At 43.5% G+C, this 25,574-nt stretch overlaps 1 long non-coding RNA gene across 1 annotated transcript; it reads left to right on the plus strand.

The window, feature by feature from the left end:
* Positions 1–17,710: 17,710 nt before the first annotated feature.
* On the plus strand, positions 17,711–21,329 carry LOC105819276. The gene is made up of 3 exons (XR_001137951.1): positions 17,711–17,971; positions 18,625–18,692; positions 20,993–21,329. It is a non-coding gene; the product is annotated as an uncharacterized LOC105819276 (long non-coding RNA).
* Positions 21,330–25,574: the final 4,245 nt, after the last annotated feature.

Genomic DNA, 25,574 nt, shown 5'->3' on the forward strand with positions numbered 1-25,574 from the left:
GTATTGTTGACATTGTTTTATGTTCTTGTTCTTCTACACACCCACATTTTGGGGGCAGGGGAGAGTGGGGAGTGTTTCCACATGGAAATTAAAGATTGAGATTGCTTATTTCGGGAAAAATAGAAATAAACAATATGGAGGTACAATTGGGGCCGTCCCCACCTACTTCCTAGGCAGCTTCATAGGAAGCTGGCGCTGGCCCTCTGAGCAGTGCGGGATCATCTGGGTCTGGTTCTGTCACACACCTACTCTTTTCTATTCCACCATGTAACAAAGAACCAAGTCACCGTTCTTTGGTTACTGATCACTTTGATGAGCATAACTCTTCATTTCCTAGTAACCGTTTCCTTCCTCATTACTAAGCCCTACCAACCGAAGGCCTCCGAGCTCTTCCACTCTGACTCAGAACAAGAGGCCCACATGGCAAGGCTATCGCCCTGAATCAGAGCTTTTCCAGTGTTTGTTGATAGGAAGGGAAGAATGCAGGTATGGCAACAGTGATCACAAGATCTCCGGCTTTGGAAACCTCTCAAACCAATTTCTAGTCACTCGTCATCTACAGATTGTTCCTGAGGGGTAAAGCACCTTGATAAAAAGGCGGAAACGATGACACAGAGGCTGCAACAAAGGGTTCCTTCTCTCCCCCACCTCATCCTCTACCCCACTTGGTGCCTCAGCCCGCATTTTGCTTCATCCCTCTAGATGGAGCGGAAAGGATTTGACACTGAATTCACAGTAAGGCCTGTGTCATCTGGGTGCAACCCCCATTTGGAGGGAATCCCAGATAGGGTGAGAAATCTCTAAAGCAGACCCCCCCAAGCCCTGTGACCTCTAGTCTCCAAGCCCCAGGATGAAATAAGCTAGTTTAAATGAGACTTTTCTTAATTATCCCCAACTAAATCATATTCCCCATCCTGATCATCCTCTGACCAATTAGCCCATTTCATTTGCTTCATAGCCCTTACTACTACCTGAAACATCTTGTTAATTTATCTATTTCTTTGATTATATTGTTTGTCTACTCTCTCAAGACAGTAATGTATGTAAGGACAGGGACTTTGTCTGGTTTGTTCACTCCTGTAAACTTAAGTGCCTAGAACAGTGTCTGGCACATAATAGATGCTTGATAAATATTTGTGGCGTGAATGAATGAACCGAAATGATTTTTTAAGCAAGTTCTCCTGAAAATAAATCATTCATTCCCCACAGCCTTTCACAATTCAGACCCCATACGTTTTTATGGGGCAAACAAGACTTCCCTTTGTTCCTCTTGTACACTAAGTAGCATGGGGCTGTGGCAGTGATAGGTAGTCAGGGTCATTTAGTCACCATCATTCAGTGGTCTTTCGGCGAGAGGTAAGCCGGAGTACAGGCTGCCAAGAGGCCAGGGTGCTCTCCTGGATATGTACACACTGGCTTGGGGCTGGAAGGGAACACTTTTCACTTCTAATGTAACTGAAATGCTGAAGAGGAGTTTGAAAGATGAAGATAACAGGTCTTCACAGACAACCCCACAGCTCTGAAAGTTCAAAGGTTTCCACTTTGTTAGATGTACATCTTCTAATGATCCCCCGCTCTCTATGGCCTTTGCCTACAATAACTCTCATGACAGCAACAAGGTGTGTAGGTGGCAATTATTATTAGGCCCATGTACAGGCGGAGAAAGTGAGGCACAGCCAAGGCGGGTGAGTGTGAGCCAAACCAGGTGAATCACCCACCCGGCTTACTGTGTACTTCATTCAAGTTGCCACTCATTGAGTGCCAACTTTGTACAAGACATAGTTCTTGAGCAATATCACCAATAGCCCATGTCTCCCATTCAGACAGGCCCGGGCTTGCTTAGTTCACGGCTGGGAGAGGCTTCTTCAATAGCCTAGAAGCTGCACTTGAGCATACAGCAGCAAATGAGCAAAGCTAGGAAGACCACAGCCCCTGAGGGGACACCCAGTACTTAAGAATGGTGGGTTTCCTATGTAGAACGAAAGAATTCTTCTGATTGGTTTGTGATCACGAGGCTCACTCAGGGCCAGGCACTGTACTTTTCCTGCATTGTCTCATTGGGTTTTCACAACCCTTAAGGTAAGAAATCATTTTATCCCCCTTCGACAGATGAGGAAACTAAAGCTCATGGACTTAACCCAAGGTCACAAAGTTAGTAAGTGGTAGAGGCACTTGAACATGAATCATCTGGGTCTGTCTGATTCTGGAGCCAATCTCAGGCATCTGTGTTTCCAGCTGAAGACATGCCAACCAGTATCCTACAGCATTCAGGTAAAGCACTGGGATTCTAGTGTTCTACACCAACCAAAAAGCCCATTCAGCTAGAGCCCAAGGCAGTCACCATTGGCATCTACAACTACATTAACAGTACACACACTCAATAAATGTGGAGTGAATGCATGAATAATGTTTGTAATGAAGCAATTTAATCTTCAAGAGAACGTGACCACATGTTTAGAATCTTCTGATGGGCGATACCATTTTAGGAAATTTTTATCCAATAACAGCTATAATTTGTAAGTTTCCACACATGAAAGGCTGGCCTTCAACTACAGCCCTGCATCTCTTGCATTGCTTAACAACAGGGATACATTTTGAGAAATGTGTCTTTAGGTAATTTCATTGTTGTGAGGACATCATAGAGTGTACTTACACAAATCTAGATGGTCTAGCCTACTACATATCTAGGCTATATGGTATAGCCTATTGCTCCTAGGCTAAAAACCTGTACAGCATGTTACTGTGCTGAATACTGTAGGTAGTTGTAACCCAATGGTAAGTATTTGTGTATCTAAATACAAAAAAGGTAGGGTAAAAATATGCTATTATAATCTTATATGTGGTCCCGTGTTGACCAAAACATCGTTGTGTAGTCCATGACTGTATTTGGAAAATGACCTTCTCTAGAAGAGTGTTTCCATGATGGCTGTGCATAGCGGGCTTGTTTGGCATCACTGGCCTTCCTTTACCCACAGTGACTAGATGGTATGAAGTTGCAGTGGTGATGAGCACAGACTCTGAAGTCAGACTCCTGAGGTTCAAATTTTGGCTCTTCCACTAGCTAGCACAATAACCTTAGGCAAGTTACTTCATCTTTGTATACCTCTATTTCCTCATCTGTTGTGTGAATTAAATGAGTTACTATTTATAAAGCATTTAAAACAGAGCCTGGCACATAGTAAACACCACATACGTTATTATGCTGCTTCAAGTAAGAAATGAACCTGTGATGAAAAACTGGCCCATGGATAGGCCACCAAATAGACAAAATAGAAGTAGCAAGTTGAAGGTTAAGCCTGCAAGTTCAAACTTCTGTGCATCAAATATTTCTCTTTCCTCTTTCTACTGTTTGTTGTTGAGCTGCAGAGTAGTTAGATTGTGGCCCACCAGAAGCCACACTCTGTGACCACCAAAACCCAGAATTGCCCACCTCTGTCTTCTAGAAACTTTGGGTAGGTGACTCAGCACTCACTTGCAAATTCTCCAATAGTACCCTAAACCCGAGGCTAGCCTGAACCACAACAGTGTGTGACATTTACATTGTCAGTATCTATTGGGTGGCTCCCTCTCTCCTTCCTCAAGCATCTCCTTCCTCCAATTCTCCCGGGTACTCAGTGCTCTTATAATGACCCTGGCTGTGCAGGGTGCCTTGCATAGAGACATCCCTAGGGCTCCCCACCTTTCCCTAATGGGATTCTGAGTGGGCAAAAGCTACATCCCCTGTAGCAAATTGGATTCAACTAGCCTAAGCTCTCATTCACAAAACAAGTAAGTTCCCATTTAAATGTAATAGCTTTCTAATTTTTCTTAGTGAACTGTAGGACTGATCCAAGATAATTTTGTCATGACCAAGTTGGCTTTTTTTCCCCATCCTCCTCCTGATGTCCTCTCCCCTCTTGCCAGGCTACCCTTGACCTATGTCCTCTATTTTTTCAAAGTCAGCCATGGCAAACCACATCTTAGGAACATCTGAATAGGGGGTCTATAACATCTCTACTTATGTTCTCAGTAGTGAAATGTTTAATGCCTCTATATCCTTTTTTAATTTCGAAGATAATATGTTTCTACTTTTTCCCTTAAAGTTAAAAGATTTGGATAACTTTATAATAGAAAGCTCAAAAGGATTAGAAAAAAGGCATGATTGTCTTTTTGATTCAGAAGAGTACATTCAATCACTAGAATATAATATCAATTCATGCATGTGGAGAGTTTTCATGAAACATTCACCTGTCCTTATGAAATGTTGAATTTAGTGCAAATAAAAGTATATGGGCTTACATGTGGTTCCCAGAAAAAATAAATAAATAAATAAATAAAAGTATATGGGCCAGGCACGGTGGCTCATGCCTGTAATCCTAGCACTTTGAGAGACCGGGGCAAAAGGATCTCTTGAGGCCAGGAGTTCCAGACCAGCCTGAGCAAGAGAAAGACCCTGTCTCTACAAAAAATGGAAAAATTGGCCTGGTGTGGTGGTGCACATCTGTAGTCCCAGCTACTCAGGAGGCTGAGGCAGGAGGATTGTTTGAGCCCAGGAGTTTGAGGTTGCTGTGAGCTATGATGACACCATTGCACTCCAGCCTGGGAGACAGAGCAAGACTCTGTCTCAAAAAAAAAAAAAGTATATGGTACATGATTTTAGTATTGAATTGATGGAATTTCCTTCCTGACATCTGAGTTCTCTTAAACACTTCCCACTTTGCTAGGCAGCTGTGCACTTAGGTTTGTTTCCACTCTTCTTCTCTCTCTGCTTCCCACCCACTTCACCTCCACCATCAGTTGCACATCCCTGTTTATTGTTGAGCTAAACAAAGACATGTTAGGGGTCAAATTGTGTCCCTCAAAACTCATGCATTGAAGTCCTAACCCTGAGTACTTCGGAATATGCCTTATTTGGAGATAAAGTCATTGCAGATGTGATTAGTTATGATGAGATCCCAGTGGAGTAGGGTGGGCCCTTCATGCAATATGATTGGTGTCCTTATATAAAGGAGAAATTGGGAGAGAGACAGATATACACACACAGAGAATGCTATGTGAAAATGAAGGCGGAGATTGGTGTGATGCATCTACAAGCCAAAGAACACCAAAGATTGCCAGCAAATCACCAGGAAAGAGACATGGAACAGATCCTCCTTCAGCATCTCCAAAAGGAACCAACCCTATAGACACCTTGATCTTGGACTTCTAGCCTCCGCAATTGTTAGACAATAAACTTCTGTTGTTTAAGCCACCCAGTTTGTGGCACTTTGTTATAGCAGCCCTAGCAAACTAATACACTATATTTGGTCAATTAATATTATTCTTTATGGCTAGGTAAAGTGACCAGATATCCAAGTTTTTAATGACCTATATATGCTAAGGAGCTAGGCCTCCTGGGGAAAGTCCTCAACAGGACAGATATCTTCCAGGGTCCAGGAACCCAGATGTGTAATTGGATGTGAAATAGCTGGCTGGCTTAACCAACAGTGATAACACTTTGTCCTTACAGCCTGGCACTCTGGCCCCAGGAAATTCTGTGCTGCAGTTCAGTCAGTTTACAAGGAACAGTGAAGCTAAGGGGGCCAGATCTATTATGCAGATTCCAGTCCTCCCCTACTAGCACAGCCCACCCAGTCTGAGACCTGTAGTGAACAGAGGTACTGGCCCTCCCTGGAAACGATAGGCCTAACTGTTTTGGCCATTGGCGTGAGCTTGGGTGGAGAGCCCAGAAAAAGGAAAAAGTACTCACTCTAGGACCATTACAGAGAAGAAAAGGCCCTGGGCTGAGAAACCTGGCTTCTCAATCTTGTTCTCGAAGCCCTTGAGCAAATGACCTAATCTTTCAGGGCGTCTGTTTCCTTCTCTGTAAAATAAATTCGCTGTATCCCCTTCCTGCCATGGTAGGGTTTCTCAAGGTGGCTCGGTAGGGACTGCCAGCAGTGCAGTCACCTGGTGTACTTGTTCTCAGCCCAGATTCACTAAATCAGAATCTCTGGTGTCAGAGTCTCGGAGTCTATATTTTAACAAGCTCCATTGCTCTAAGATCTCTTTCAACTTAACTTTTCATGAGCCTATGACCAATATCCACTCTGCTCTGTCCCCATCATCTATTTAGAAATAGGGTCATGCCTGGGCCCCTTGCTACTTTTAGCTTCTGGTTTGATCCTTAGGGCAGCGGGTGATGTCCTCAAGTGCTTTCTAGCTATAAAAGCCATATTTGCACTTCCAGCAAAGGATGACCCATAGCAAGGAGAAAAGCAAAAATAAAAAGTTTTGGTGGAGAATAATTTTGAAACTACGAGCTTAACCTAAACTTTTGATATTGTCTGTCTTTTAATTTTCCAGAACCTGTTTGTCCCTCATGAACACAATGATCAGTAGGTAGGTAGCCTCACTAAAAATTTCCTTGAACTTATTCCTTTGACCAAAAAATAAACAACGGAGAGAAAGGTAGGTTCGCTAATCATTTGAGTTCCACCAAACATCTCATAATTGTTTTGCATATCAGTATTTTGGCCTTTCCTGCTAAAGGTCTTTCCTTAGGTTTGCAAACAGGAGTTTGAGAAGAGTCCTGGTACTGACTGAACTTTCTTGGTAATGTCACAAAATTTCCAACCACAAAGTCAATCTCCATTTGAGTCAGAGCAATTAGAGGAAGGCTAATGGCTGTGGACAAAACTACTGAAATATTTTATTGAGGAAGACAAGTAGGCAATGCAAATGGGAAAATGACTTTTTGCAGTGGTGGAGTACAATCTGCCACCTTTTAGCAGGGGAATGCTCAGAAGCTGTTCTTTAAGAAGAGGAGAAAATATGAGTATTCAAGACTCTTACAAGCTGTGGGGAATGACATTGGGGGTTGCTTCCCTGGACCTTTCTGCGACATCTGTTTTTCACAGTCTTCCTATAGTCCAAAGTTTAAACCTTCACTTTCAGATGGTCTGGCACTTCCCATATGCCAGTGTCTGGGCTGGTGCTTCAAGAAAAGCTGTTTATATCAACCAATCCAGGATACTATTGATCAAAGTCAATAGCAAGTTCACAAACACGCGTGCTCTTGGGCTCAGTATAAAAACATACTGTAGAGATAGTTAGAAAAGTATAGAAAAGTAATTTTTAGCAAAGCTGAGTGTTGGCTAAAGGAGCGGTACCCTGTTTAGAAGTGAGAATAGCTGGTAGACCTAAAGCCACCAAATGTTCAAATGGCTCTTTTCACTTGGGAACATATTGGTACTGGTAGCTTTGTTATTTTCTGAGCTTTGGCAGCCAGTGAAGATTTCCTTATATCGAGAACATGCATTTTTCAGGGAATCTGGGCTACCAAAGAGGGTCCATCCTAATAAAAGAGGCTCATGATTCCAACGATTTGGATTAATAATGCTTGCGTAAAACTTAGGGTTGGAGGTTTTTGTCAATGTGACAAAATGCAGTAACCCTTATCAGGACTGTAGAGTCAGGGTGACACCTCCATCAGCTGAGCCACTTAATGTCATAAAGATTCTGCTTCTCACCTTTGGATTTAACTTGATGCCCTCCACGATGCTAGAATCTTCTTACTCGGTTACCACGGGGGTGGGGTGTACACCCACCAGGGCAGACTCTCCAGCAAACCAAACAACCATATTAAAAGGATGTGGGGGAGGCTTCCACACACACAGCCCCCACATCAAGGCCACTGAAACACCTCTTTAGCTAGGAGTAGGTCATATAGGTACTAGGTGCCAATACACAATCTGGGTTTGGGGGTGGGAGACTTAGGTCACTGAAAATGACTCATCCAGTCATGCTCATAAATACTCCATTGCTCATGAACTTAAAGCTGCTCACGTTTTGGGGCTCCAACTTAAGGGTCTTTGAAGAAATGACTATCTCCACCAGAAAGAGTAAAAGCTCTTTGAGGGCAGAATCATGTCTTAAATCTCTTAACCCTGTACCTACTGCAGAGAACTAGGAGAAAAACCACAATCTCACAGGGACGTGACATCATTAAAAAGAAACATTCTATTATGTTGCATTTAAAATGTAAAATATGGAGCAACATAGCAAAATGTTTATTAGGAAATGCTAAGTAGAAAAAGCAGGATGCAAACATTTCATAGATTCTATAACTATAACCATGAAAAAAATTTATGTAAAGAAAGACTAGAAGGAAATATGACAGCAATGGTTACGCTAGCAAGGTAGGTTTTTGAGTAATTGTATTCCTTTTCTCTTTCTTTTTTTTTGGTGATATCATTCCATTGCTTTTGTACTTTTCCACAATTTTATTTAAAAAAGGGGTTTCTGTGCAGTTATTATAAAATTAAGTTCCTGGGTCGAAAGCATGAGTTGATTTTTCCCTTTGCCTAACCTAATTTTCCAGAAACCAACACTCTTGATGGGTGAGCAACACTTCATCCTAAAAAGGTTGCCTAGGAGAGGGGCTCAGTGGCGTTGTTGGCTTTCAGTGACTAGGTCCCAAGAAACTTTGAGTCACTCCAGAGGAAGAGCCATCAGCCTCATTCCCTTCTGTCCCTCTAGCTGATGCAACCCATTTTTATGAGTACCTGCCAGGGTGGCTTCAGAAAGCTGAGCCTCAAGGAGAAAAAAGAACAGCTGGGAGCATCTCATTTCAGCTCAGCGTGGTTGGGCCTGAAGTAGGGAAGGTGGAAAAGCAGCATGCTGGGTGCAGATGGGGCCTCCTCTTCCTGGGAAGGAAGATGACTCTTGTGGCTAAGATTTGCCACTTAAAGCTTTCCTTGGTCCCCGCAGATCATCAAGTGAATCACCAGATTTACCAAAATATTTTTGTGGGGGCTGCTTACTGCGCTGACCAAAAATATCTCAAAAATACTTTTGAATCAATTCAGCAATTATTTATTGAAAAATGGGGAGTGAAGGTACAAGAGAACAAAAGAGCTTCATACCTCGTGCTCGTTCTGCAGCTCATAAACTAACTGAGCAGACAAGAAACAGCTAAGTACCAGTGCCTGGTGCTACATAATTAAGTGCCATGTGAATGGAAGAGAATTCCTAGGCTATCAGAACAACCTCTGCAGAGGACTCTGCCACCCTCTGGGCTTTGGAGCTCTTTTCGTTAGTTTATTAGGTTTGGGTATTTGACAGTTACAGAAAGTGCCTGTATTTGTTTACAAAATCAGTTCCTAATGGGGACAAATTTGGAAAGAACTTAAATAGAAAAATGCTCAGAGATAAAGCCAGTATAAAGTCATATACTTGCTATGATTCCAGTGATGCATAATGTACGTAAATGTATTTCTTTATCGAGAGCACATGCAAGCCAGCGAGACTAGAAGGAAATACTCCAAAATGTTATCAGTGGTTATCTTTGGCTTGTGGGTGCTTTTTGTTTCTGCATTTTAAAGTTTCCCACAATGAACACTTATCACCTTTCTCATCTGAAAACCAGAGCTCCTTCAGGCATTGGTGGGTGAAGTATTCTAAAATGTAGAGCTCTCCGTGAAAATAATAAAATGCTTTTAAGAACAAGTTTAAAGAAATCCCTGGCTAATTGAAAATGAATTCTTAGCAGAAATTAGGCCTCTTCGAGGTAAACTTTCTTTTCTACTCAGAGTCAGGGGGCAGCCACGCCCTCCCCCAGACCTGCTGTCTTATCTCAGTGTCCTGACAGACCACCCAGAGCCTGAGTGAGCAGGAGCTGAGAGCCTGCTGTGTGTCCAGCGTGTCGCTGGGCGTGGTGGCACTGCAGAGGTCCCTTCTCTCTGTCATGAGCCCAACATCCATTGGTTACAGGAGGAATTCGGACTTTATCTGACCATAGCATCTCCTCCTGTAGTGAGAGCCATCATAGCACAGAGGCTAAAGGCACAAACACAGGAATCAGACAGACCTGGATTTTCATCTTCTTGGTGTTGCTTATTGTTGATGGCTTGGCCAAGTAACTTCACCCTTCCCAGCTTTAGTGCTACCTCACAAGTTGCTGCTGGGAGCCTCCAGTGACAGACAGCATACCCAACCCTTAGCATGGACTGGGCATATGACAAGTCCCCGCGCCCTGTTACTCCCATCCTACTTCCTTCCCACCTCCAACCCACCTTCTGAAGCACTGCAATATCGTGCCAGATTCAAACAAGAAAGAATCACAGAAACATAATACAAGGGATTGGGTGGAGAAGGGATGGCATCATGGGATACCATGCTGTAGCCAGCCACAAGAAGCACAGACTTTTTCTGTATAAGGAAGGACCACGCTGTGTGGTAGAAGGTTTAGTTGCGTAGGACTAAAAGAGGAAGGCATGTGAGACTTCCTGGAGAAAGGACAGCTAGGCTTGGCTCTAAAGGAGAGGAAAGCATTGCAGGTGAGGACGAAAGAGAAGGCATAATGGAGGTAGTAAGAATGCTGGGTGGTTGGACTAAACTAATACCTTGCTTACAGCAGTAGTTTGGGGATAGAATATGAGAGCAAAGTCCCTTTGTATGGTCCAAGCCCCTCACTTTACATGTAAGAAAAATGAGACCCTGAAAGGGAAGGCCACACAGTCACCCAGCTGGCCACGAGCACAGTCAGGACTGGAACCTTGGTCTTCTGACTCCCCCCAACACCCTGAGCCTGGTGATGTGGCACCAGGCTGGCAGAGACTTGGGGGCAGGGGTCCCGCCTTAATCAAAACTGAGTGAGGGGCCAGGGGATGGGAGAATGGGGCATGGCTGCTAAAGAGGACAGGGTTTCTATTGGGGGTAATGAAAATGTTCTCGAATTAGATAATGGTGATGGTTGCACAACTTTGTGAAGATACTAAAAACCATTGAACTGTACACTTTAAATGGGTGAATCATATGGTATGAGAATGATATCTCAATAAAGGTGTTATAAAAAATACTGAGTGGACCCATTCTAGGTCTTGACCCAGAACAGGGGCTCAGTCACTAGGAGAGGAATGGGGCTGGTGAATAGCAGAACAATACAGCGATGTATAGTTTAGACCATAGAGCAGCTGTGACACTTCATACACCTTAAGCAAAAAAAAAAAAAAAAAAAAAAAAACCCTAGGTGCCTTTGAGGTGAGGTATTGCATATATTTTCTGAAGTTCTTAGGTTTGCCCTTAGATACCATTTCTCTCCCCTCTCCCTTCCCCCACTCAGGATGCCCTTGATCTCTTCATAAACAATTGAGATCGGATGGTGCCCCTGTGTTTGGAGCACCAGGTACTGGGCTCCAGGTTCCGGCAAGGAGCTAGAGCTGAGTGTATGGAGGAGACCCTGCGTCGTGGGAACTTCCCAAGCCAGCAGAAGTCCCAGGTAGCTCCCTCATTGCCCCTGGGTAACATAACAAGTACCACAGAGGGGTTCAGTCTTGATGCTCACCTGGGCAAAAGCTTTACAGCTTCCCACAGCTTTTTGTGAAGCTGTAAGGGCTCTCCCAGCTCCTTGAACGTAGGCTCTTGGTGTGTCAAACCAAAACAGATATATCCACAACTATTTTTCCTTGGTTCTCTTTCATTTTTCATTCATTCATTTGTTTGTTCATTCTACAAAACAGACATGGCCTCTGCCCTAGCGGAGTTTCTGGTCTAGTGAGGGAGACAGCTTAATCAAATACTGTAATCGCCGTGATAGAAGGAATCCTAAAATGGTCCCCAAGATTCCTACCCCTGGTGACCATGCTTTATATAATTCCCTTCCCTTGCCTGTGGGTGGGTTCTGTGAATATGATGGGATATTACTCCCATGATTAGGTTACATTCCCTGGCAAAGATGAAGGGATTTTGCAGATGTAATTAAGGTTCCAAATTAGTTTGAGTTATTAAAAGGAGAGGTTATCCTGGCTGGGTCAACTTAATCACGAAAAGAAATTGTAAGATGAAAACTGGGACAAATGCTACGGAAGGGGAATCATGGTGCTATGAGGGCCTGCAATGGGAGTGTTTGAAATAATAATAACTAACACTTAACATAATACATACGTACTGTTTTCCAGGTGCCTTGTTTAGCCCTCCCAATAGCCCCAGGAAGAGAGACTATTGTTCTCCCCATTTCGTAGGTGGAGAGATGAAGGCACAGTGAGTTTTAGTAACTTGTCCAATGTTGTGTTCTTGGGGAATGGTGGAGTTGGAATTTGAAGCCAGACAGTGCAATTTTAGTTTTGAGGGTCAGGCCACACCAACTAGCCCAGAAAAAGCCCTCCCTGGGGCGGTGGTGCTTCAAGGGAACAAGAAAGTTGAGCTTAGTCCTTCTCAAATCTGTTTCCCTCTTTTCTATAGTACTTCCCAATTCTGGTTCTCTGTTCTTGTGACCCCTCCTTGCTTCACTTTTTTTCGTTTATCTAATTTTAAGATTCCCCCAAGGTTTGGTTACTCGTTCTCTACTTTAAGTTCCCTTTCTTTTTGACAGTGCATTCACTCTAATGAGTGCTCTTTTAGGGTATTATGGAGTCATTTGGTTAATTTTTAGTAATGCATCAAAGCTGATTTCAGAATCAAATGACACATACATCAATTTGTGTTGAGCTAGTAAAAGCATTCGTAACTTGCAGTTAAATGATGGCCCACAATCAGTTTGCAATTCTAACCGCCCAACAGAAGCTCCTGGGGAAGTTATTCAGATGATTCCAACGTGCAAACAGAGCTGGGAACCATTGGGTTATTACAACCAATGAAGCCAATCAGTACAATCTTACTTGAAGAGGGTCTAGGAGTTAGCATGGAGGAGGGGCTGAAAGCCTAAGTGGTCAGGAAGAGTGTTACTATGTTTATAAGACCATTGTGAAAGTTGATTCTATGAATTGGAGTTATCTTGTCATACCCAACTAAATTAGAGTGGAGACACCACTCTAATTTAGTCAGGGGAGAGAGAGCATTCAGGGTACAAAGCACCTGCCCAGGGATTCTATTGCAAGCCAGTTGCTGAAATGACTTGCTATAATCTTAAAACCAGTCTTACCTGATAGCTGCTGAAATGATCTGGTAAGACTCTAAGACTAGTTTTATCCACTGCCCTCACTCACCAGTCAGAGCTCGCCAGCTCCCAGAAACGTCACTAGTGCCAAGGAGTTTTCTTTCAAAACAATAGGTAACATTTCTCTTTCTAATAAAACCCTCAACCTTCTCTTTGTTCTTCGAACATGCCAAAGATCTGTGTGCATGCCCTAAACTGCAATCATTTTCCCAAATAAAATGTCTTGTTTGGAAATTCGTTTCTATATTTTTTACTTTGACACTCTGCATGATTAAACACGAGCCAGAATCCAGTAAAAAACATTTTGTATTCACTGGTGCAAATGAAAAAAAACCACAGGAAAACAGAGAAATGATAGTGTATCACTTGCCTTCGTGGGCTTCACACAGTGCTAATGGACATTACAGGGGAGAAAATCAGGCAGTGAGAGAGGGTGGGGGGAATTGGCTGCTGTGTAACAGCACTTTACATATATGTTATTGAATCCTCACGACAATGCTGAGAAGTATTCATATTTAAAATATGCGAAAACTACGGCACAAAGAGTGACATGCCCAAGGTTATAGTGATAGCCATATATTTACCTGGCAAATCTCTCCTCATTTCTTCTTCTCCAAATCTGGGTTAGTTCTAAAATAGCATTGACTTTTTCTAGGGCCACATCTAGGTGCACAATCTACTTAGAGGCGCTCCCAGTACAATTGGGTGCCTGCTGCAGATTCTTTGCATATGCAGGCAACTGTTGAGTTAAAAAAGGCTGGACTTGTGAGATTCACACTAACTTTTCTTCTGCCTCCTTTACTTGCTCTTTCCCAACTAATACCAGATCCCCTGTGCTAGAGGAAGTAGCTGGAGAAGACCCACAGAACTAGGTGGAAGGTGGGGAGAGAGAGTGGAAAACTATTAAAAACCTTTGTTGGGAATTAGATTTTCCCTGTCTTGCCCCCTCGTACACAAAAAGGCCTACAGTTCTTCCGGGCCATGGTTTGAGCCTGCCATTCTAGAATGTTCCACAGTGCAACTATTACTTTCCTGCAGAGGTCATGAAATGTAGCTTTTTGGCTTTCCGGTCTTGCTCAAAGATCTTCATTTCAGTGAAATACCAATCCAGAAGCTACTTTGAAAAGTGTCATAATGCCGTGCCCAGCCTCGGTTTAGGAATAACTTGTGCAAAAGCCACAAATGCTCTTCTTCACAAAACCTCTACTGTGGTTTTCGCACATCATTGCTAACTCTAACACAGTCTTTCCTCTTTCTTACAGGAGTAAGAGAAAGTATTAGCACTAAGTCAGCTCTGCTCACATTTCCGGTTTCAGAGGAGCTAGCTGTGAAAACACAGTAATTTTCATATTTCACCGACTCTGTGAAGGATACTCCTAAATCCCACCCCACTGATAGAAAATTCTTTCCCATCCTAAGTGGCAAAATGAATGCTCTGCTCCCGGATGGAAGTGGATTTAGGGATAAGTTTTTGTTAAGAAGCGTGGAAATAGGAGCATTGATGGTTGACAAAATGCATTGATTCTTGGGTGCAGCCACATGAGTAACATCCTGGATTGGCATTTTGTACCTAGTGGTTACTTGTGCTGTGAACCCTAGAAGGCTGGGGGCAGAAGTATGCAATGTTGGAAAAGAAGAAAAACACCGTTGTCACTCCCCTCCCATATAGCTCAAAGGTCCCAGAAGACTTCCTTTTCCCAGAATACCAGAGGCTCTACCTGGATGCAGAAATGAGTGATCTCCCAAAGCCTTTCGCCATCAAAACCACACCCCTCTCTCCTTGTCTAGTAAATTAGCCTGAAATGGTCCTTAATTAAGACAGCTTGCCTTTTTAAGGCAACTTCCTTACCTACAATCAGTTGGCCCTTAATCCTCCTTAAGCTTCCTCTTCCAGCCCTGGGGTGCGTGGAAAAGGGTGGGGGGGATGTGAAATCCTCCCAGCCCCCAGAGCTCTGCTCCCCACCCAGTCGTCAGAGGCCCTCTCCCCACTTCTCCAATCTCCCAGCTTCCCCAGTAGCCACCTCCACCCTCCCCAGGCAGGGGAGATGGCAGCTTTCCAAGAGGATTTGCATTTAAAAAGGAGACCTGGGGAGGGAGCCCACCCCTCTGTGCAAAGTCTGTCCTCTGGGAGATCTGGGCAGGGCTGGTGGGAAGGTGTCACCTGTGTGGGGGAAGTGGAGGGGTAACCGGGGGAGAGGGCCTGAGAACTGGGGGTTGGGCTAGGGTGGCAGCTGGTGGTGGGGATTGGGGGAATAGGACTCTTCTGCTTACCTCTCCCCACCTTTCTTTTTCTTCTTTGTTTCACCAAGATCTTCCTTCCTCACTTATTTTTGGTCGTTTTCTGCACTGTTCCATCCACCTTTCCACCACCTTCTCTGTGTCTCTGAATATTTCTTGATGTGTCCTATTCCTTGTGCCAGAACTAAATCATTCTGTCTGTCCTCCCCTTGTCCCTGGATCTTTTTGCTGGGTGGCACTATTTTTGGACAAAGAGCCCTTTCCAGCCCTACTTTGAACCACATCATGTATTAACCGATGCCTCCTTGCAGGTGATCTGAGAAGCCAGCCCTAGGGATTAGCTGTTTCTTGCCTGGGGGTGGGGGCCAGGCCTTGGAAGGACAGAGATTGGGAAGAGAGCAGGACCTTATGAGCATCCCTGCTTGCCTTCTGCAGAGCACAACAGCCTGGCTTGAACAAAACATGTTTCTAGTGGCAGAAAATACCTCTCCAGAGGAGCTTGCTTTCATCACACTGTAATTATATATTCATTCAGTGAAAAGTTACTGATCACCTACTATATACCAGGCACCATTCTAAATGCTGGAGCTGCACCAGTGAACAAGATGGACAAAAAATCTTGCCCCATGGATCTTATATTCTAGAAACTAGTGCTGGAACAGGCATTGGGACCATGAGTTATGAGCTATGAGATCTTGGAGGAGTCCTTTAGCAACTCCTCAAGCCTGGGGTGGGAACTGAAAAGGGCATCCTGCAGAATTACAGTTAGAAATTGGAGACTCAGTTTCCTTATCTGTTAGGGGGGTATCAAGTTGAATGTGTCAATGCATATAAAGGTTTGCTCTTTGAACAGTATCAAATATCATACAAATATATGGTTTTATTATTGTCTAGTCTCATCCTTGCCACAGCTTTTAGGAAGTAGTTCCTAGCCTTGGGCTACTCTGGAACGATTTCACTTGGAAGGGTTCTGCGAGTGCATAAGAATACAAGTAATTAAAGACAAGTAGATGAATAAATAGATGATGGGTATATATGGCTATAGATACATATTTTCAAACAAGTAACACATATACATTGTAGAAAAGTTCAAAACTACAGACAAATTCAAGCAAAAGGATGAAAATATCCCAGAACCTATCACCCAGAGACAAGCCTTGTGGTACCTCCGAGACTTATTTCTCTGTGCACATACAGGCCAATATAGAGCACAATCAAAGAGCCACACAGTCCCTCTGCCTGACAGTGTGTCCTCTGTGGATAAGCATGTTCCTCTCCATGTCATGATTGGAGAGGCATTCTAGAATATGGGGCCAATTTCTTCTATAGAAGTGTTATATTAATTTCCAAGGGCTGCCACAACAAATTATCACAAACTGGGGAGCTTAAAACAACAGAAATATATTCTTTCACAGTTCTGGGGGCCAGAAGTGTGAACTCAAGGTGTTAGTTGTGCCATGATCTCTCTAAAGGATTTAGGGGAGGATCTTTCATTGCTTCTTCCTAGCTTCTGGTGGTTGTCAGCAATCCTTGATGGTCCTTGGCTTGTAGACACGTCTCTCCAATCTCTGTCTCCGTCTTCTCATAGCCGTCTTCCCTGTTTGTGTGCCTGCGTCCAAATTTTCCTCATCTTATAAGGACACCGGTCATTGAATCAAGGCCTATCCTAATCCAGTATGACCTCATCTTTTTTTTCTTCAAGTTCCTCTTCACAGAATGATCTCATCTTAATTTAACTAATTACATCCGCAAAGACTCTATTTCCACCAATAGGTCACATTTGCTGGTTTCACATGGACATGAATTTGGGGAGGGGGACACTATTCGATCCCATATAAGTGTCAATTCCTCTTGACATTTTAGATGTGTTTGGTTCCCCCTTGTCAGGAGAGGGGTCTCCAGGCATCAGCCACCCCATAACAATGGGCACAAGGACTTCCTGCACCTCCCAGTCAGAAAACACCTTGATGTCCAAATCAGAGGCTTTTGGGTTCTACGCGGATGTGCTCCGGTGGGAGCTGTTCCAAGTCCACACTTACCAAGATGGCACGGTTCACTGGGGGACATTGTGAAGGAGAAAAGTTCTCTGTTCCATTTATTCTCAGGGGAACACCTGTGCCACAACAGCTCATGAAGGTCATGGTAATTGTCTTCCACTTTTCAACATGTGGGCAAAACTTAACATGAGTGCAAAGAAAGGAGGAAACACACAGATAAATTTTAGCTACCACTCATAGGCACTTTGGGGTCACTTTCAACTTATTTTTACAAAAGTGGAACTATAGGGACAGTCTATTTTTGCCATGACATTTGCACTAATGGTGTATAACAGGGGTCCTTCTACGCCAGTAAATATGCTTCTGTACCAAAATGTGTTTAACTGGTAACCCTAAGCCTTTTGATATGGCCCTTCCTCTTCCCATTCCATTCCCATGGTCCCTGTGGTACATCTGGTGCTGAGAGATTGCCTTCCATTCAAATCTTCCCATTTCATTGAATCTCTCCACCTCCTTTTGCACTGTCCCCAGCTTAGCCACAAAAGAAAGTGCTTCCTAGCCCTGGCATTTCCTTAATCATATGCAGACATGGCTGGATGTTCTTCACTAGGCTGATGAGTCAGAAGCCTGGACGGGCCAGCTTCAGTTTTAATGAAGTGGCTCAGGAAGGAAGTGCTACCAGAGATGGGTGCACAGTGCAGTTGGTGGGCGGGAGCTGACGCTGACTAGAAGACGCTGAGCCCCGGGAGAGGTAGCCTGATTCCTGGAAAAGAGCATTGGGCTGGAAGTCAGGAGGCCTGGGCTAGTCTCAGCTCTGCCACTAACGTGCTGCATGACCTTGGTAAGTCATTCCCTTTCTCTAAGCCTCAGTTTCCCCATTCATGAAACAGTCAGGCTGGCCCCAGGAGACACTGTGGGAGAGCTAGAGGCCACCTGAGTCAGGTCCCCACTGAGAAGGCAGTCTCTGGTTAGCATACCTAGGAGATGAGTTAGGAGCAAAAAGGGCTAATTTCAAAAACGTCCCCTGAGGGGCTGAGGGACCACAGAAGGGATCAGAGAGAGACTGCCCGAGCCTGGGGTCAGAACTGAAGAGGGCAGCCTGGAGGATGGCAGTTTCAAGTTGGAGAGAGAGACCACCCTGAACGAGTTAAGTCAAGAAGAAGGATTAGCATAGGGGTAAACTAGGAGGCCCAGGGAGAGGCTGTGTGAGGGGTCTCTAGGCATAGGAGCCAGAGGCTAGCCTGCCCGAGTTCTGGAGCTCTAGGGGAGATGCAGAAGGCAGGCTGAGACTGGAGCAAGGGAGGTAAAACATGGGCCAGAACCACACAGAGAAGTCTTAAATGTTCCATCATGTCAGGCTCATTTTTGAAGGAAAATGGGTGTAAATAATATAACCACCTGCAGAATGTTCGATCCTTCAGATCCTTCATCCTGGAAGAAAGGAATTTTTTTTTTCTTACTATAAGGGCCTGATATTCTGTGTTCCACCCTAAGGGCTCATTGGGAGAACCTGGGGTGCTGTGCACAGCCTGAAGCAAGGCTGTGGTCCCAACTGTGTAGCAGCAAGAAGAAACTGAGCCCCTGATCTTCAGCCTCTGGGTCCTTCCATGTGCTGTTCCCTGTACCTGGCATGTATTCTTTCCTCACCCAGAAAATTCCCTCAGGGCTCTGATGTTACCTCTTCATGCTCACTCCTCCTCCATGCTCTGGAGACCCCCTGTGCTTCTCCCCTGTGGTGTGTGCCCGTGCACTATTGGCCACTCCTGACTCTTCTGTCTCCTTAACTAGCAGTTCTTTCTTTTTCATTTTGGATTCCCAGACCTATGAGAGGCCTTTGTGCTTGCTAAGTGCTGGGCAAATATTTGTTGAAAGGGTGTTTACTTGGTGGCAGCCACAAGGCCCCTCAGGCAGTTCTGCCACAGGAAGCATCGCTGGGGGAACGTTTTGGAATTAGGTGAAAAGATGCTGGCGGGGGTGTTGTGTTTTTCTGCTAGACTCACAGCAGTAAGTGTTAAAAGTCATAAAAGGGGTGTAACTGCACCCAAGAGCCCAATTATGACAAGAAATTTCTTCTAGAATTCCCTTTGAAGCAGGATGCTCCTGCTGTATTTGGCAGGGGTGGGGACAGGGCTAAGGGGACAGAATTCTGTCTCTAGGACACAACTCACAACTCTGGAGTTTTTTCCTTAGAGCCAGAGAAAAGAGTCATTCACTCATTCTCCCTCAGATGCTAAGCCACTGACTGCCTCAAGGGCAGTATCTCCCCCTTGCCCTCTTTCCAAGCTTTCCCAGAAGCGCAGAGAGAACGCTGATGAACATTTACTGTGTCAGGCATGGGGCAGGGAGTGTTACAGGATTTTCTCATCTAATATTCAGCACAACCCTATGAAGCAGGAGATATTATTATCCCTGCTTTATAAACAAACCAACCGAGGCACAAAAAGTTTAAATAATTTGTTTTGCCTAAGATCTCATAACAAATAGAATAGTCTAGAATGTCTGCTACCGAATTCTGGCTATTTCCACCACCACACCAGTCCGCCTCACAGAAGGATTATTACACTCAAAGAATATTCCCTAGTCAGGTCAACGGTGTTATTACTTTCAAGCAATTTAAAAAAAAAAAAAAAAGATTAGGTTTCATATTTATGGAAGATCTTACTACCAAAGAGGACATACAGGTGACAAATGAGCACATGCAAAGATGAGCAACATCATTAGCCATTAGGGAAATGCAAATCAAAACCACAGTGAGATAATACTAAAGACCTATTAGAATAACTAAGATGAATACTATCGATGATCCCAAGTGTTAGTAGGATAAGGAGCAACTGGAACTGTCAGTCAAAACTAATCTTTGGTGACAGAAGGCAGAATAGCAGTTACCTTTGTGAGAAGTGGAGGTGATTGGAAGGAGACAAGGGAGGGGTGAGTCCTCTGAGATACTAAGAGAGATCTACAATCTGGGTGACTATTACAGAGAGTGTGTTTACTTTATGAAAATTTATTAAGCTTATGACTTGTGCACTTTTCTGTGTGCAAAGGTTATCTTCAATAAACAGTTTGTCAAAAAATAAAGTATTATACAAATAAAATATGTTCATTGTAAAAATAAGGCAGAGAGCACAGGCGAAATAGAACAAAAAGTAAAACTTGCCCACCACCCCAGTTTTACTTCCCAGTAGTAGCAACTGTTACCTGCATTTCTTGTCTATCTAAAGACATCAATAAATATAGCCTTTTTTCTTACACAAATTGGGAGTGTGATCAGAGCTCCCACAAGTCAGAAACAATGCATAGACATTTGCCAAGAAAGTTCACCTTGGTGACTTTTCCACCTGGAATGGAGGTAGGCAGCTGGTAGAAGTGGAGATTGAGGATTCTTGTCACGCTATCAAAACTAACACCCACAACTAAGCCAAGACCCCAGACATCCCCATTTCCAGCCACACTCATCTATGCTGGAGATTATTATCCCCAATCCCCTCCTACATTACACCTCTGGAGCCCTTAGAGTGTCAGAATAAATATAACCAACTAGAAGACTTCCGCAGAATGAAAAAGAGTGGAAGATTCTGGACTCGAAAAGCCAAGGGCAGGGGACAGACATGGAATGTTGGGATTTGTCAGTGAAGTGCTGCAAGTCAAAATGCAACATTATGACAGGTGTTTCTTTTTCTAGGGAGACTTCCCAGATATCCCTCCTAGCACACCCTCTTAATGGTCCCACAGCGCTCTGTGTTCACCTCTGCTGTGGCACTTTTCACATTGTTTATGGTTGCCTACTCGTGTATTGGTCACCTTCTCTGAACTAGGAGCTCCTGGCAAGGCGGGACTATCATCTTTTTCTTTGTATCTCTAGGGTCCAGCTCAGCACCTGGCTCACAGTAGGCGCTCAGTGAATGTTGATTTTGACAAATAAACTGATTCAAGAAGTATCTCCTGAAATTGCTTCTTACCAGTCTAGCCATCAAATGCAGCATTCTGGATGGAGGTACCAGAGATCACACCGTCTTTGGCTTTCTGCTGCAGACCCACATGGAAAATCCCACGTAATGCAACCAGAATCCTTAAGGCCAGATAGGACTTTACATTGGAAGCTTTAAAATGTGATTCTGGCTTTGAAAAGGATATATAACACACATAATTTACTGTGCATCGATCTGACTAATGGAAAATAAACAATAACTCTTAAATCATCTTTTGAATGTACTATGTTTAGGTTAAAAGTTGGTCAGTGTTAAAATATGTATGAATTTTAGCCCTTCCAGATTCCGTGAAAATGTCTGGGGAAAAAAACTTCTAAAAATGAGTAAGTACAAAGTTATCTATTGCAGCATTTTTTAATATCATATGACTCGGAACAACCTAAATATTTATCAATAGGGGATTAGTTAAATAAATCATGGTACATCATTCATACAGTATAATACTACACAGTTGTTAAAAAAAGAATAAAGATTTTTCTGTGTGGTAGCAAAAAGAAAAGAATAAAGAAGCATTTTGCTGACATCGGACAATCTTTAAGACATATTGTTAAATGAAAAAACAAAGATACAGAATAATGTATTGTACACTGCTGTGTGTGAAAAGGACGAGAGAAAATATCTGTGTATTTTCTTGAATGTGCATAAAAGCATCTCTGGAAGATGCATAAGAAACTGACAACACTGGTTGACAATGGAAGACTGGGAGGAAGAGGTGAGAAGACGACTTTGCATTGTGCTGGGTGCAGTGGCTCACGCCTATAATCCTAGCACTTTGGGCGGCCAAGGCAGTGGGAGGATCCCTTGAGTCCAGAAGTTCAAGAACAGCCTGAGGAAGAAGAGCGAGTCCCCATCTCTACAAAAAATAGAAAAATTAACCAGGCATGGCAGGAGGATTGCTTCAGCCCAAGAGTCTGAGGTTGCAGTGAGCTATGTTGGTGCCACTGCACCTTAGCCCAGGTGGTGGAGAAAGACCCTGTCTCAAAAACAACAACAAAAATGTGTGCCTTGCATACTCTTTTGTACTCTTTACATTTTTAACCATGTGAATGTATTTCTTGGTCAAAAATAAATGTAAAAAGAAAGAAACCACAATAGCCATGGGAAGTAAGAAAAGGTGACACCAGTGTGACATAATGTGACATAGCCTTAGTTGAAGGATACCAGGAAGCCAGGAAGGCAATGGATTTGGACTAATAGAGAAATCAGAGCAGAAAACTTTGCAGTTCAAAGAATTAGAGGGAAGAGTATGTTTTCGCAAAGAAGTACAAATCTCAGAGTCAATGAACGTGAAGAGCAGGGGTGGGCTGGGAGGCGATCATTATGGTAATACATCGAAGACCTGCCCTAGAAACAGCTGGGACAGGGGGGACCTTTTTCCTCCTCTCTCTCTCCCCCAGTGGACCACCTGTTAGCAACAGCATTTGGCCTTTGCCCTCAGGCTAAAGTTGCCTCAGGCGTGCTCATGCTCTCTGGAGGGTGATGAGATCTCCACAACAGATAAGAGGATGAAAACAAAAGGAAAACCAGTATCAGTCAAGAGTGAAACCCTCTAAAGGGCTCCACCCCTAGAGAAAAGTCCTCCTTACTTCATCTGTTGTGGGGGTCCTTGATCTTCCTGCCTCTCCACCCACATAACCCCAAGGGAAGCCTGACTGTTGACAGGTCCTGCCCACTTTAACAGAACCCACAGTCAGCGCTTCCATTCTGGGCAGAGGTTTGCAGGGGAAACAGACCAACACATGGCAAAGGAAACTCATGCTATCTGCCCATAATAACCAACCCAGTTTTTCATTCATAAATATGACCACTCAACTAAGGATCACCAGACATTTGAGGGAAACTGTCAACATGAAAGAAAAGGACTAAAATAAACCAATGGAACTGACTCCAGAGGAAAGAGAGATAACTAAAGGAATAGAAGAAAACTTAAATATACTCTGATTTGTATCACCAGAGAGGCTGGCCAGTGCTATTCTTCCAGGTTTGAATGTTTTACAACTTCCCCTTCTATTTCTTTAAAAGAAGATTTAGTAGTTTGGCAAATATTTGCTATTTCCTTACAATGTGTCAGGAACCAAGGATTCTGAGAGTTAAAAAAAAATTGTCTCTTTCCTTTAAGAGCTAATGGTAGAAAAATCAGACAAGTCCATTATGATGTGGTGTGGCAAAGGCTATGATAGACTAACCACAGAAGAGGGCACCTTGTCAGCTGGGACAAGATATTTCACTTCCACATTAGCGGATGAGAGGAGCAAATCAGCCTGTGCACAGAGCACAGCATGAACAAGGTAGTACGTTTAAGGAAATAAAACCAGCTTAATATGCTTGATGCTCAGAGTGGAGCCTGAGTGAGTTGTAGAAGATGAAGAGAGAAATGTGGGCAGGGGTCAGCTCATTTTCCATGCTAAAAACCGAGACCCTTTCCTCTAGACTAGAGTTTTCCAGACATATATTCAGGGGAAAAGAGTCCTTGTGAAGCCCTTCATAGAACAAACAAACCACTGATGTATTTAACTCTTTCGAATGTACTGAAAAGAATTTTCCTAGCAGAAACTATGACTGTGTTCTACGTTATCAATATAAAATCACAACCACAAGCATATTTGCATCAAAAACAAGCTGTTGAGTATGATCCATTGTTTTTTTAAATTTTTTTCCCTTCATACTTATTTGCTACAGGTCAATCACTAGCCAGCAGAAAAGCAGTAGTAGAAAAGGGTGACGGAGATTTAAGAAAATTCTGTGTAATAATAACTGAAAAATGAGACAATTGAATCCATTAATTTAATTCTTTCTGTAAACTAAGAAAAAGATGGCCAGAATTTGATTTTGGCCACAGGCATTTTCATGTACTCCATGGATCTACATATTTCTTGGAAACTAAGGTGGATAATCATTTCTGGATCTGTTAGGCAGCTGAAGATTTTCTTTTCTTTTTTTTCCTTTTATTTTTATTTGTTTTTTTAAGTTTTTAAAAGGCTGATCAAGTGAAGCAGTGGGAGTGGAGGAGGAACAAAGGAATCTGTAACTGGTTGTGATCAATTAGAAGATTTTAAAAGAGGACCCAACACCACAGATAGCCCACTACTTGTTGGGGAAAGACAGGTATGTTAGTCCGTTTTGCATCACTGTAAAGGAAATACTGGAGGCTGGGTAATTTATAAAGAAAAGAGGTTTATCTGGCTAACAGTTCTGCAGGTTGTACAAGAAGCATGGTGCCAGCATCTCCTTCTGGTGAGGGCTTCAGAGAGCTTCCAATCAAGGTGGAAGGTGAAGTGGAACAGGTGTGTCACATGGCAAGTGAGGGAGCAAGAGAGAGAGGAGATGGTGCCAGTCTCCTTTAAATAACCAGCTCTTGCATGAACTAATAAAGCAAGAACTCACTCATTATCATGGGGAGGGCACCAAGCCATTCATGACGGATCTGCCCCTATGACCCAAACACCTCCCACCAGGCCCCACCTCCAACACTGGGGATCCAACTTCAACATGAGATTTGGAGGGACCAAACATCCAAACCATATCAACAGGTATGGGAGGTCCTGACACAAAGGACTTCTGATACAGAATCAAAAATCAGAAAACAGAGCTTAAGTTTGGAAGCTGGAAAAGCAGCCAATTGTAGCATCAAGCTAGAGCACCAGACAGAAGGATGGGAGAAAGATGAGGTTTCAGGAATTGAATATGCAAGCAATGCATTCTGGAGCCAATCCTAGTCATGTTGAACATACCAGAGCACGACGACAACATACTTTCTTGAGTCTGGGACAGAGTCTTACGAGGTCAAATCAGATTAGATAATATGGTCATTTATAAGATTTAGAATGAGCATTATGCTGGCAGTGTGGAAGATGGATGATGGAATGTGACAGGAAGGGAAGCAAAGAGACAAATTAGAATGGAAGAATTCAATAGTCTACAAAAAAGAGAATATGTGGGCCTGGACTAAGATGTTGGCAGGGGGAATGGCAACCAAGAAGCTTTTGGGAAGAAGAAGCCATTGGGTCTACGGCCATACCACCCTGAACGTGTCCGATCTCGTCTGGTCTCAGAAGCTAAGCAAGGTCGGGCCTGGTTAGTACTTGGATGGGAGAAGAAGCCATTGGGATTGGGGAGAAATCTGGGGCAAGAGAGAGGGAGGAATCATGGATGACTACCATGTCTCTGACCTGGGCAATTAGGTGGGTGGTGGGACCTTTCACTGAGATAGGGAGACCCTTAAGGGAGAACAGGCCTGGGATGGAAGTAGAGTGGGGAGATGACTTACATTTGGGGCATGCCAAGTATAAGGCAACTTTGGGATATTCATGTAGAGATATTCAGAGGTAGCTATACTTACAAGTCTGAAGTTCAAGGCTGCAGTTAAATGATAAATTTGAAATTTATCACCATGAAGATGATAGTGAAAACCATAAAAGTGGATGGGAATCACCCAAGGAAAACATGAAGAATGAG

Source organism: Propithecus coquereli, unplaced genomic scaffold, assembly GCF_000956105.1.
Source record: "Propithecus coquereli isolate 6110/MARCELLA unplaced genomic scaffold, Pcoq_1.0 Scaffold478, whole genome shotgun sequence".
In the NCBI taxonomy this organism is placed as follows: domain Eukaryota; kingdom Metazoa; phylum Chordata; class Mammalia; order Primates; family Indriidae; genus Propithecus; species Propithecus coquereli.